Consider the following 14,593-nt stretch of genomic DNA (forward strand, 5'->3'; position numbering starts at 1 on the left):
GTTTCTATCAACGTTATTATCAACAGGTTTCAACACTATTAAAAGAATTTTTCGCCAGTCACGTGCAATGAAAATTATGACACTATCAATACTTTTGATCACAACACTGGATCGTGTCTAAGTTTCTTATAGATGCTATGAATAATTAAATCAAAATATCATGAAAACAACTTGTTTAAATCACGTCCCTTAACAATAAAATCTGCATCAAACTGCAATTCTCGAAATAACTTACACAGAAAAAAATTTTTTTTACTGAATGTGAAAATTGTGAAATGTTTGAAATATCATAACTTTTTTGTTTATTAGTTTACCATCACCAAATTTTTATGGTAGATAGCTAATATAATGGACCGTTTTCCCTAAAAAAATTACGTTCGAAAAAAGATAGGGTTTTGAGATATTTGAGTTTTTGTGACAAAATGATATTTTTAAAGGCAAAAACATTTTTTTACTGTGCACATTTTCTTAAGAATCACCATTTAGTTGTCTAACTTTGCTGAAAAAATCATAACAATCGAACATTCCGTTTTTGCTGTGCAGCTTTTTAAATATTTTGAACCATTTTCACATACACCCTTTTGAAAAGTTAGTCGTGACTCAATATGAAGATTTGATATCGAAAATGACGATTTAGAACAACTTGAAAAACAGTGCAGAGTTTCAAATATTTTCGAAATGGTAGCTCAGGATCGACTGACATGCCCCGTGAAATGCCTCAGTTGTGATATCCAGTGAATTCTCCACCATGTATGATCCAACCGAGCCGTGTCTTTGTAGCAAGTGGTTCGAACATCCCTTCTTCTCGACCATTCTGTGGATGCCCAATGTTGGCATTATTTATTCCAATGAGAAGGCGTGGCTGAACATCTTCGTATGATTCGACCGGAATTCCTTCAAGATGACGATACTGACGAATTAAATCCTCCATGCAAAGTGACTGATGGAAAGATTAGCTACCGTTTGTACGTCTCGAGTTTTCTCCGGTTCCTGAGATGTCTACTTCAACCCTTTGTGAATTATTTTCGTATCGGTGTTTATAACCTGTCCATCTCAAAAAAGATTGGTGCTAGTTTACCGTCTAGGTTTAGTTCGGCTGCAAGTCCTGCGTACATCAGAGTCCACGATGATCCGTCGTCCAGAAAGGCGTAAGTGTTAAGTTTCTTTTCCCGACCATACAGTACAACCGGAACTACGCGAAACAGTGTGCTATGATGGGCATGGCAGTCTCGTTCATCTGGAGTTAGATTATAAATATCCGGCTTACGGTCTTGAACTTGAGGCGCTGCAGTTTCATCTCGCTGACTATTATGAAGTAGTGGGTGATGCTTATAGGTGCAACCGTTTTTCCCGCACGATTGTTGCAACTTGCAAATTCCTTTGTGTTTTCTCAAACATTTTCTACAAATTCCTGCTTCTTTGATCATTGTCCATCTTGAATTGTACCCGTAGTTCAGAAAGTGCTGGCACTTTTCGAGACCAGAGCAGTCACCTCTGCACGCTGGACACAACTTAGTCGATGATGTGAGAACTGAAGAATTGTTGGCTAATGTAGGCCTGTTTCCATTTTCCTCACAATGCGTATTAAGAAACGCAGGCCCATTCTTCGCGGGGCGAGAGATACTCAACGGCGCTATCGGGCACACGGTTTCGGCAAGATCGTAAAGCCAATCTGCAAACGTTGACAGGTTAACTGATGGTAGAGTACGTCGGTGCTTTGCCCAATCTAATTTGAGGCTCGACGGAAGTTTGTCTACGAGTTCTCTTAATAGTACAACGTTATAGGAGTACTCCAAAAGCTCACATGCCTCTATAGTTGCACATAAGTTTTGCACCGTTAATGCAAACTCTATGATGCTATCGAGTTTATCAGATTTAGGAGCAGGAGCGGCATTGATTTTTGCAATAAGGTTATGGATAATTACCTCTGGGTTGCCATAGAGCATTTTAAGTGTCGTGATGATTCCAGGAACGTTAGTAGGATGCATTAACCTGCACTTTACTGCTTCATGAGCTTTTCCTTTAAGGCATTTTTGGAGACGGATGACATTTTCTTCCTGTGTGTACCCACACATCTCCGTTGTTTGGATGAACGTGGAGTAGAAAAGAGGCCACTCCTCCGGCGCGCCTCCGAAGATAGGTAATTCTCGCGATACAGCCTGTCTAGCTGCAACTTGATTCTGTGTTAGATTGTGGCCATACTCAATCCGAGTTGTTGGGTGCCTCGAGGTTGATCGCTGCATCGGTATAACATTGGGTTCACTGATATTTGCAAATCGTATGCTTCTGGGAGCAGCTGATATCTCGTCACGTATGTGCTGTTGTCCACACTCTAACGGTCTGATACGACTTGAGTTCGGTATAGGTATGTCCCCGGTTTGGGGTACAACTGCGGGCGCTGATCTTACAGGATTGAAGTGTTGTAATTGGGAAGCAGGAGCCAAATTCCGAGTAATATTGAGGTTTGGCATGTCACACTGCAACCATGAATTAACCTTCTCGTTACACATTTCCTCTTCATCCACAATATCGGACGTCGACGACGTTTCGCTAGCGATCTCCTGTAGCAGCTCGAACCGCCTCCGCGTGTAGGCCCTTTTACTCGCCTCCTCAATCTCCTGCAGCTTCCTTTCCTCGTCTAACATTTCTAGCTCCAACTGCTTCTGCTTCTTCTTAGTAGATAACCTGGAACTTGTAGCCTTCGAGGCCAGACTTCTGGCATCTGGTTGAATTTGATACTCGTTGTTCCGTGGATTGCTAGGGGGCAGCGTTGGAGGAAAGTTGGTTTGTTTCTCGTTGGCGGTAGGTGGTTGAATTTCCGTTGGTGGTCCATGGAGCCTGCTCAAGGGCAGCGTGAGTGGGGCTGAGCTATAATTAATAGCCGAAAAGCCGGGAGCCTGTGCGGCACTCTGCGATTCAAGTGCAGGCTGAGTCACCGATGAAAGTAACAATGGAGTATTATAGGGTAAACCTGAAAAAGGTAATTGGGTCTGTTCCCTAGCAGAAGTTGGTGGTTGGATTTCCGTCGGTGGTCCATGAAGGCTGCTCAAAGGAAACGTGTGTGGAGCTGAGGTGTAATTGATAGCAGGCGCGGCATTCTGCGATGCAAGTGCTGGTTGATTTACCGACGAGAGTAACGATGAAGCGTGATAGGTAGGTAGCGCTTGAGCAAGATTTGTCATTGATGAGAATGCATTCTGAGGCGCATGATTCGTTGAGACGCATGAAAATGATGGAACGATGGGAAGTCTAGGCATTATCCGGGGGTATCCGATTGTGTTGAGGGGCATGTACGAGGGTACTGACGATGCGGCTGTAATCGGGGATATTTGTGACCAAGACATGTTCACGTACTCGAGTGAAGCCATACTTACAGAGGCTGTGGAGGAAGCAATAGTATTGGTTTGCATGTGTCCGACAGCGGGTGATTTGCATTGCAAGCAAACGAACGTAGGATTCTCTCGGTCAGATTATATACCAATGCACACTGGGTGGTAGCAGTTATGACACGAAGTACACTGCCGTTAGCGCGCTTGATCCAAGTGATTACAGACCTTACATTGCCCTGTTGGCGTGGAGCATGATATTCCCATGGCTTGTCCGGTGGGTCCGGTTTCGTGAGAGTGATTCGACATTTCTGCTGTAGTCCTTCGGTGAATTCGTGTGTAAACGAATTTTTTAATTTGTAGGTGACAGCCGTTCAGAAATGAAAATTCCAAGTTTTTAATCGAGGTGACAATGTATTAAAAAATTCCTGAAATATTGTGGTACAATTTTAGTATGTTATTTTGTTTATAAATCTTTTAGCTTACGTTTAATATTCTATTTCTGTTTGAACTGCTGTTAATGTTCACCTTACTGGAGGAACAATTTAAGGTTCTGTAATTGAACACTGGTTATCATAAACTTTTCTCAGTTCCAAATGTTTGTTGAATTACCTTAGATTGAGTTTGTTTAGTTCTAAATAGATCTTATTGGTTGCGACTTAGGATTTGAGTGTGTGATCTGTTGAACTAAATCTGGCTTGTAACAATAGAATATATTCCCCCTTACCCAAACGAAATCTAGCTGCTATCAATTCTAGTACAGTGACTATTATGCATGAATGATAAATTCAGTTTAGCTATAGGAAATAGAATTAAGGTTATACACGATTAGCGAATTCATTATTTAATTTGGGATTACACAGCATACCCGATACTATAAGGCGAATTGAGCAAACTTCTCGCACTATAATTCTAATAGTTAACGCACTAAACTTCTAGTAGTTGTTCATAAATTGTAAATTAGTCGCATGAAGCCAAAACACATTCCATACAAATCTCCGCTTCTTGCTTTCAGCTTTTGTCCGAGATTGGCTTTTGTCCGTTGTGATGACGTTTGCCGTTACCACAGCTGACCACCACACATTTGTCCAGAGTAGTGAGATGCGCCGACCGAGGGGTCGTAACAACAACCTTCCAGAGGTATTGGAGGCCTTATGAAAGTTCTTGTTACATTATTTCCACATATCTCATACAATCGAATTATATTGAAGAGCCCTGTTCATACGGACTGATAAACGAACAGAACCATAAAAAGGGGGAGGGTGCGGAGGGGAGGGTTTGCATGTACATGAAAGTATAACTATTCCCCTTGATTCTAGTGAAAATTCTAAATAAAAACCTCTAAAAACCTCCGAAATACATAGTTTTCAAAATTAAAAGTTCGTCCTGGGCATTTACGGGTTAACATAGTCTCATTGGCCTTCTTTCCAAGAGTTGTGGATCACATTATCAAAATTATGGATCATCATCACGATACAAATTGACATTTAACGAAATAAAGTAAGGGCTTCCCGGTTTATCTATTGCTTAAGTTGACACATTTGGATACACAGGACACTTAAGAAATTTCAAATAGCTTTTTTTTTCAATATAACTCTATCTTATTTTTTAATTTCGAACAGTTGAGTTGGTTAGGCCAAATTTAAAATGATCAGTCAAATTGAAAAAATAAACGGCTAAGTAACGGGTAAAGCCAAGGGTAAAGCCAAGATGAATACACCACTAGGTGTTCCAATCTGCCAAATTCACGATTCAGCCGTCTTGGATTTTAGTATGGGCGAGCCAGCCAGTTTGTTTATGTTTTGCACCGAAAATGAATTTTTCACCCCCGCCTTCTTCTCGTTCATAAACTTGGCAGGTTGAAACACCTAGCTGTGTATTCATCTTGGGTAAAGCCTTGGCTACAGCAGATCCGTACACGTCGCGTACTCTTCTCATTTATTTTTGTATTGACTAAATTTATAAAATAAGCAAGTCTATTGTTTTTTGCATTTCTAATAATTTTCTTAAACTCAAACTAAATTTCCGACATACTGATTTATCAAAACACCAAATTCGCCTAATTTTGTATAATTTTTCAAATCAGCCAAGTTTTCCTAATATATTTTTTCCATTCAAGTTTAGGGTTAAGAAAGGCATTTTCGTCTTTTCGTCATAGTCTTGAAAACCAATAAAACAAACACTTGTTTGCAAAACTCATCCGTACAAAACAGTAAGCTCAGGAGAAAAGGTCTGTTATAGTTGGACGTTGCTTTCATTGGTTTTAGCCCCTACGACGATGGATGGAAATACATTATTTTTTAGTTTTTTGAAAGACGTTCCACCAAGTATTAGCCAACTAGAAGGACATTTGACAAGAACTGCTATAATGTGCAACACGTTAATAATAACACAGCCGCGAAACCGGAAAAATAAAACAAACACAAATATTTTCAAATGTACTAATCCGATTCAAATGTCAAACATAAATATATGTCCTACTGCTCTTAGACTGGTAAGGGGGTGAAAAATAAATACTAAAAATATTTAGAACCAAATTTATTGAAAAACTCATCAGATTTGTTGAACAATATTTTAGAAATTCATTAGATGCAATTAAAATTTCATTAAATCAAGAAAATAGACATACTTTTTGAAAAATTAAAAACATTTGCATGGGTCTTATGTCTTATAACTCTTCAAGTAGTCAAGGTTGGAAGTGAAAGTGAGAAACAGTTAATTTAACTTTAAAATAGTAAAAAAAAATCAATGTTTGGATATGTTTCATTGACGCTTCCCTCAATTATCATTTGAGACCAACACATAACAGCAGCACGAAAATCGCATAGCAAACCTCTTAACGAACATTGGAAGCAAAATGTTTTCCAACCGAGTTGAACTAACTAATGAGTGTCAATAAAAATAAATGTCAGTTTGGTCTATCCAATAATGTTCTCCGGTACACCTCCCCCCATCTGCAACAATATGGGCGATAGTTGTTGCTTGCCGCCACACCTCTGACATTGTCTCTATCAATTCGTACCGTACCCCCCAAATTACTGTAGACATCGAAATCAAAACGACATCTGGGTAGCCATCCTTTCCTGTTTGATCCCGGGGCATAAGGTTGATTCGACAAGTGCTAATCGTTCGTTTGGTGCTTTACCAGAATTCCAAACGACTACCAAAGACGATCGAAGCAACAGATTCGGATCATTAACTTGTGTTCTATTTTCTTCCTATGGTGTTCATACACGTGTGTGCTTTGGACATGTTAAAACTCCTGCTAATCTGATGAGGCAAAAAACCGGAAAACAGAAAATAAAATTTTACACCTTTCGATCCAACTTGCAGGGTGGTGGATACGCGTTGCGGTTGAGTTCAATTAGTGAAATGGATTCGAAAATAAACATTAATTTGTTTTAATATTGCACCAAATTAAATTGTTTGATGGCGGAAGTTAGAAGTCGGGAGCGGTGTCATTTGGGATTCTGCCACGTGGAAAAAAAGTTGATCCTTCCACAGTCGCCACCGGGTCTGACGCCAGGTTGGCATCATCAGCTCGCAGAAGCCGAACCCAGGTGAAGCTTCGCTACTCATCGGAGAATAAATTTTCGACATGGATTTTCATTAGTGCGCACAAAAGTCAGGTCAATGCAGAGAGCATCGAAGGGAATCTGGGTGTAGAAAGATGGATATTAATATTTGTTTATTCACTTATCTTAATTAAACGGCTTTTAGACCCGGTATAAAGTCCAGCCGATAGATTCACTTCAAGTTTCCCAAGTCATGATCGATTCTTCGGTAACATTTCAGTTCCCTCTTTTACGGAGTTAAACATTTCAATTGAACCGATTGTTGCTGGTCATCCAAAAGGGTCCGCATGCAGCACAATAACTCAAACTCACACTTATTGATTGAAGCTGACAATACCACATCGTCATCGGTTTGGCCGTGGCGCGCACGCCACTAATGAAGCCATCATCGTTAGACATTTCCTGGACCGATCACGATCGCCCCCGAAACCCAAGAACAGCCGGGACGGGGCGCGCGGGCTTATTGACCAGCATTATTTGCATTGAAATGTCGACTCAAACTAACCGATCGGCTGCCGCCAAAAGCCCTCACTTTAACGATCGATTTCGATTGTCACTGTGTGCCCCTTTGACGAAGGAGAAAAAAATGCCGGCAGTCCCCTTCCGAAAATATTCACATTGAAATGGGCTTAGCCAAGTGGAACCACAACATCGCCGTCCACTCGGCAAAACGCGGAACCTCGATGTGATGAATTGACGAGACCCCTTCGCTCAATTGAATTCAATTCAATAATAAAGCGTAAAATGTGTCAACGGATATTCGTTGGTGGTGCCGTTGGCGTCGTCGTCGGTCGCTGCACAGAGCCGGTGTTTGATTATTTTACATTAACTGCTTGTTCGCACATTGCAACTTGCCACTGGCTCGGCGACACAATTCAACGTTTCAGGTGTCAATGCGAAATAGCTTCGAACGATAATTAGCGCTGGGAAATGCGGAATACAATAAACATCACCGGTAATGTTATCGAAATGCTTCGAGCACTGTGGGGGATTAGGCGGCAGGTGCGAAGTGTGCAAACAGATTGGGCTTAAATTTGTGTGTGAAATAATCGGATATCGACGGTTTCGTGCAATACTGACACAACTCAAAATTTGACAATTTTAAGAATAAGCGTTTGAAATTATGAGCTGCATCATCTTAAAACATTTTTGAGACTTGAATATTGTTTTTTATTGCAAACCAACAGGACCATTAAACTATTTGATCGAACAAATAAGTGAAAAATGTGATATAGGAATATTGAACAAAATTCTGAAATATTTTGAGTTGTGCCCATATGCAAAATAAAAAACAACAATTTTATCGAGAAAATTTAATACTGCAATAATAGTTTTTATCACCTTGTTAGAATTGAATTATTTCAAAAAGGTCTTGCAGATCCATCCTTTTGTTGTCTGACAACTGATGTTTGGTACAATACGCTGCCTCATGATTTCTCAGACCAGCTGTGACTTTAGGATTATTACGCATCTGCCGATTGGGCTTTTTGACTTCGACTTACTACCATTATTCTTCCTGGAAAATAGTGTTGATATACATTTTTTCTTAGTTTTTTTTGTGTTTTCCGTAAGCATCTTATCTCATATTTTTCAATGTGAGAAATAAGCATCATCAGAAATAACATCTCCTGCCCCAAGTAACAATTATGGTCCTACAACGCTCTTGAGGATAGCGATTTGTTCATAAATATGTTTGCAGCTATTAGGATGAGGCATTGAAGAGCACACTTCTTATGATATTTAATACATTTTTGACCATGTTTGAGCATGCTTAGGAGCTTCTACGAGTAACCATCGAGCAAGTAAGTGCAGTGTGTGTTTTATTCGTCGGGAAAATAATGAAATACCTTTTTGGTGTCCGTGGCTCATGCGCATGTATTGCGCTTCGCTCCGGTCGAAACAAGCGCGATCTTCAACAGTTTGCAGTAGCCATCGAGCAAGCGTTGTGCAGTGCGTATTTTAGTCGTCGGTGATTCGTCGGGAAGTAGTTAAGATATCGAATCAGTCTTCGGGAAAATACATAAGACACGCGTTGCTTTTCCGTTTTCGTATCTTCATGAGTATGGCTTCGTTCAAAAGAAATAATTAGTCGCTTACCATGGCGATTTCCAATAAATTTCCTTCCCAACTAACATACTATTCCTTTCCAATGCGCTCATGGAGATGCAGAGGATTCCTCGGTCTCTTGCAGCAATGAGTGTCGAACTTATTTTCCTCCCCTTATCCTAATTGACTAAGAGGATGTGGCCGTCATCGTTATTGGTCTTGAATTAAAGAAACTCCCCTAGCAGCACACATGTTTCACATAGGTTACTGCAACTCATATGTGACCAGATTTAGTCACAATCAAGTTACTGCTACCATTTTTGTCTGACTTGTGCTGCTCGGGTCCGAAGCATGTATAGTGAGAATAGCTTTCTAGTCCCGAGAAAACTATTCAATTGGTGAGCTGTGCATTATTTGTTGTTTATCCAGACCAAACAGCAAGTTGTTCTGGTTACTCAATCTCGATCAAAATTTTGTTGAACCAATCGCTGCCCTCACGCATTTTTGTTTTAACATCAAAATTAGGAAAAAAAAGTACATTGTGTCATGGCCCAACTAAAAAGCAACCTTACTTCAAAATTCAATGTTAACACGGAAAACGGGATTGGGCGTCGCTGGACATCATTTGTGATGTTCAAGTCGAAATACACGTGTTCAAATGGCTGTCAGTTGACCTAACTAAAAAACCGAATTCGTTAGTTGGGCCGAGGTTGTGCCCCAACCAGCGAATCGCGACTGTATTTATTCATAAATACTGTTACAGTAGCACAAAACAGATGGACAACATAGAACAAATCACCATTTTCAAAATCAATTCACTGTATATCAGCAGTACTAACAACCACGAGCTAGAAGGACCGTATACCCAAGGTGAAAGAAAACGACAGCAAAGCATGCGCTGCTGTTCTGTCTCATGCTCGTTGTTCAGTAAACCTTGACTTCCACCCGTAGGTTCACTAGTGTTCTAAAATCGAAGATGGACCACACGGTTATATAAAAGTACCTAATTTTAGGTACTTTTTTCCTCTTGTATCTCCCTCTCTCTTCCCTTTGCTGTAATAAAATGAAGAGCAAAACTACTCAACAAGGGCAGTAAAGTGTGGGAACCCAACGTTAAGTAGTCTCATGTTTACAAAAGTTGAGGGAAATTTACATAACTTCTGGTTAGTTTCTATTTAAAATTAAGTATCTTTTACTTAATATTAGGTGAATTTTACTTAATTTCAAGAATAAAATTACATAATTTTGGGTTTCTACACTGAACCCCCGATTTGAGTGAAAAGTACCTAATATTAGGTACTTTTTTCTAACCGTGCACATTCCAAAGCAATGATGCATATATGTTATGTGGCAGTAGGATAGGGGAAGAGGCCCCAAAACGCCCCCCGATGCAAAACGCCTTTTGTGGTTTCCCTCATATTTACCGTCATTAATATGTCCGTATCAAAACTAGATCTAAAATTATGTAGGATAGGCGAAGAAAGTTTCAAAATAGTGCATGGGAAGGTCGGAAAAACCGAAAATTTCCACATTTTGAAGAAACATCTAACATTTTGGCGAGGCAAAACGCCCTAGTGGCAATAATCTACAAAGTACTTGCGTCTCCACGAACTATCCATACTAGAATGCTGATTCGCCGACGCGTGGTACTTTGTTCCCTAGGAGCCGCCAGCTGAAAGGCGTTTTGCCTCATGAGTTTTCCGGCAACAAAATATCACCACTTTTTTGAAATGAGAATATTATCAATATGATTGAGATTTTTGACAATTTTTGAATGGCATCAACTAGCTATCTTGTTTAACTGATGCATAATGTAAAAATACCCATGAATAGTGTTACAAATAAGACAATAGAGCAGTGTTTGCTTAGCTAGGGCATATTGCCCCCCCTTCCCCTAATACTGATGTATATAATAAAAATGAAATGGTCTGTGTTCGTATCCGCATAACTCGGAAACGACTGGATGGATTTTCTTCATTCCTTCTGCAAATATGTTTGTTATCATTTACGACGGTATTTCCTTATACGAAAATCACGAATAAAGTTGAGTAAATCGTGGAAAATTCTGAATCGTATGGAAATTTCGCATGGGCAGTTCAGAGCGCGCATTTTCGCCTACTTTGCTGGACAACGTCTGTCGGGTCGACTAGTTAAAAAATAAAATCTGCAAGCACGGAGTCGAATAGTGCAGCACGGACAAGTTTTGCTGTTAATGAGATTTTGGCAGTACGGATGAAATCTTTCCAGGACGGACAACTTGTTAAAAAATGCATATCGGTTATTAGTGATATCGTGTGCTCTAAAGAAAAAGCCGCCTTCATTAGTATTAGTTTCTCGCAGGGTTCGTAATTGAAGAAAAAGAAGAAGAAGAAGAAGGGTTCGTAATGCTTACTCAATCTAAGGAGCACATGATGCTCCCTCACGAAAAATTTCGGGGAGAAACCGCTTTTCGGGAAAGAAAAACAGTCTGGAGAGTGATAACCATTTTTCGCTCACTTCGATTGCCGCCAATCATTATTGGTTTGCTCTTTTCCTTTCATATTCGAATCTTTTCGTGCCATCATAAACGCAAATGGTAGTACACGGGTAGTTCAAACAACCCAAATAAAGAGTTGTTTTCGATCTGCCATCTCTTTCATTCCATCCTTTGATGTCAAAACAGAGAAAGAAAACCACTCAACGATAGCAGTTCGATGGGGAAGCCAACGTTAGGTTAAAGGGTTGAACTCAAATTTAGGTTGTTTAAACCTATTTGAACTTAACATTAGGTGGAAACAACTAAATATTTAGGTACTTTTCACACGGGATAAAACAGAAACTACTCAAATCCGAGTTGGGCTATCCAACTCAAAATTGGCTTCCCACCAAAACGCACAGTGATGCCAAGGCGGAAAAAAGTGAAGAAAATTGAGTTGAGCGTACAGCTTCGAATTTTTATTTTATAATTTTTCATAATGTTTGAAATGTCTTTCCTCAAAATTTCACGAAGATTGGATGAAAATTGCACGGGGTGCATCATGTCGATCCAATGGTAAATCAAAGATGTTTTTTAAAATTGCTTGTAACATGTATGGCGAAGACATGATGTTGTTCAACCTGATTTTTAACTATGAGCACGCAATCGCACGCATGCCGAATCGGGCTTATTTCAAAGCTTATTTATTCAGCTTTTCGGAGATATGATGATTGTTTTGCGCAAATCTGCGCAAATAGCATTTTTCTTCGAAGCATTCTTGAAGTAAACATAAGCATTAACACGCCGAATACAGTGATCAGAAAATCGTGGGAACTACATTTTCAAACAGCTGTATCTCAAGCGTCTTTCGACCGATTTTAACAATTCTTTTATGGATGTCTTACCTATCTCATCTAGTTTCTTCATACTGGTGAGATATGTTTCTAGGGATGCTCAATTTGTTCCTAGAGGGGCGTGAGTAAGGATGTTTTTTTTTAAATCAAAATATAGTAAATTTCGATTTACATGACATTTTTCAGTCGGAACTTACAGGTTCAAAAATTTTTTTATAACACTATTCTAGCATTGACTAAACTATGTGTCAACAAAATGTTTCTTCTGTACATCCCTAGCGACTCCAAAATTACCTCTATAGTAATGAAAGATGATATGCAAATGTTGACGATGAAAACTACGGAAACCCGTCATGTCCATGTAGGTCAATAGCGGCCAGGGGAATGATATTCTACTCAGTTTTGCCCTGAGCAGATGTTCTAGGATCTCCAAACTGTTTAGGGGTTTGGATCAATTGGTGTACCAGGTCAACTGAGCTCGATAGCTCTCGGAAATCGACTAATCATGTCCACACAAGTCCTTAGAACCCACGCATATGATTTACAGCTCAGTTATACCCATACCAGATGTTTCAGGTTCTCCAAACTGTTCTGGAGTTCGGATCAATCGGTCTACCTGGGCAACTGCGTTCGGTACAAATCTGACAGCAATAAGATGTCCATTCAAGTCAGTAGAGCCCATGCAAACGATTTGGAACTCAGTTATACCAATATCAGATGTTCGAAGTACTCCATACTGCTCTGGAGTCTATCAAGTCAACTGCCCTCAATATAACTTTGATATCAACCAGTCATGCCCACACAAGTTCGTAGAGCCTATATGTGTGATTTGCAACTCTGTTATATCCAAACCAGATGTTATGAGCTACCCAAAATGTTCTGGAATCAATCGGTCTACAAGGTCAACTGCGCTCGATACAAACATGATATCATACATTCATGTTAATACATGTCCGTAGACACCACGCTTACAAATTTCGTTTCAGTTATACCCAAACCAGATGTTCTAGGTTGTCCAAACTATTGTGAAGTTTGGAACAATTGGTTTAACAGGTCAAAATCTGACATTGACCAGTCATGTCCATACACGTCCGTCGAGCTCGCGTATATGATTCGCACCTCATCTAAACCAGAAGTTCAAAAATTTTCAAACTGTGTAGGAGTTCGTATCAATTGGTCTACCAGAAATTCCTAGAGGAACTTCCAGAAGGATTCCTGGAAGAACTTCAGATTTTCCGAAGCAACTTCCGCAGGAATTCCAAAAAAAACTTCCGGAGGAGTTCTAGAAAGAACTTTCGGAGGAGTTTCAAGAGGAATTTCCGGAAGAATTCCAGAAGAAGCTTTCGGAGGAATTCCGAAATGAACTTCTGCAATAATTTTAAAATGAACTTCCGGAGAAATTCTGGAAAGAACTTCTGGTGGAATTCCAGAAGAAACTTCCGGGGAAATTCCAGAAGGAACTTCGGGAGGAATTCCAGAAGGAACTTCCGGAGGAATTCCAGAAGGAAATTCCGGAGAAATTCCAGTAGGAACTTCCGGAGGAATTCCAGGAGGAACTTCCGGAAGAAATCCAGAAGGAACTTCCGGAGGAAATTCAGAATGCATCTCCAGAAGAACTCCAGAAGGAACCTGGAGAATTCCTGGAAGTGTTTTCGGAGGAATTCTTCCGAATATTCCTCCAAAAATTCCTCCAAATCTTTCTCCGGGATTCTTCCAGAACAACAGGAACTCCTCCGGATATTCCTCCAGGAATTCCTTCATGCATTCTTCTTAATATTTCTAAGGGAACTCATCAGGAACTCATCAGGAATTCCTCCGGAAGTTCCTCCAGGAATTCCTCGGGAAGTTATTCCGGAAGTTCTTCCGGAAGTTCCTCCGGAAGTTCTTCCGGAAGTTCCTCCAGAAGATCCCCCGGAAGTTCCTCCGGAAGATCCCCCGGAAGTTCCTCCGGAAGATCCCCCGGAAGTTCCTCCGGAAGATCCCCCGGAAGTTCCTCCGGAAGTTCCCCCGGAAGTTCCTCTGGAAGTTCCCCCGGAAGTTCCTCCGGAAGTTCCCCCGGAAGTTCCTCCGGAAGTTCCCCCGGAAGTTCCTCCGGAAGTTCCCCCGGAAGTTCCTCCGGAAGTTCCCCCGGAAGTTCCTCCGGAAGTTCCCCCGGAAGTTCCTCCGGAAGTTCCCCGGAAGTTACTCCAGAAGTTCCCCCGGAAGTTCCTCCGGAAGTTCCCCCGGAAGTTTCTCCGGAAGTTCCTCCAGGAATTCCTTCGGAAGTTCCTCCAGGAATTCCTTCGGAAGTTCCTCCAGGAATTCCTTCGGAAGTTCCTCTAGGAATTCCTTCGGAAG

General features: G+C 40.6%; 1 long non-coding RNA gene across 1 annotated transcript; it reads right to left on the reverse strand.

Annotated features, from left to right (window-relative positions):
• Positions 1 to 3,811: 3,811 nt before the first annotated feature.
• LOC134225029 (uncharacterized) lies at positions 3,812 to 4,290 on the reverse strand. Its single transcript, XR_009983144.1, has 4 exons — positions 4,195 to 4,290; positions 4,054 to 4,123; positions 3,939 to 4,005; positions 3,812 to 3,879 (listed from the first exon to the last, which is right to left on the reverse strand). It is a non-coding gene; the product is annotated as an uncharacterized LOC134225029 (long non-coding RNA).
• Positions 4,291 to 14,593: the final 10,303 nt, after the last annotated feature.

The sequence above is a fragment of the Armigeres subalbatus genome, chromosome 3, assembly GCF_024139115.2.
Source record: "Armigeres subalbatus isolate Guangzhou_Male chromosome 3, GZ_Asu_2, whole genome shotgun sequence".
Classification (NCBI taxonomy): domain Eukaryota; kingdom Metazoa; phylum Arthropoda; class Insecta; order Diptera; family Culicidae; genus Armigeres; species Armigeres subalbatus.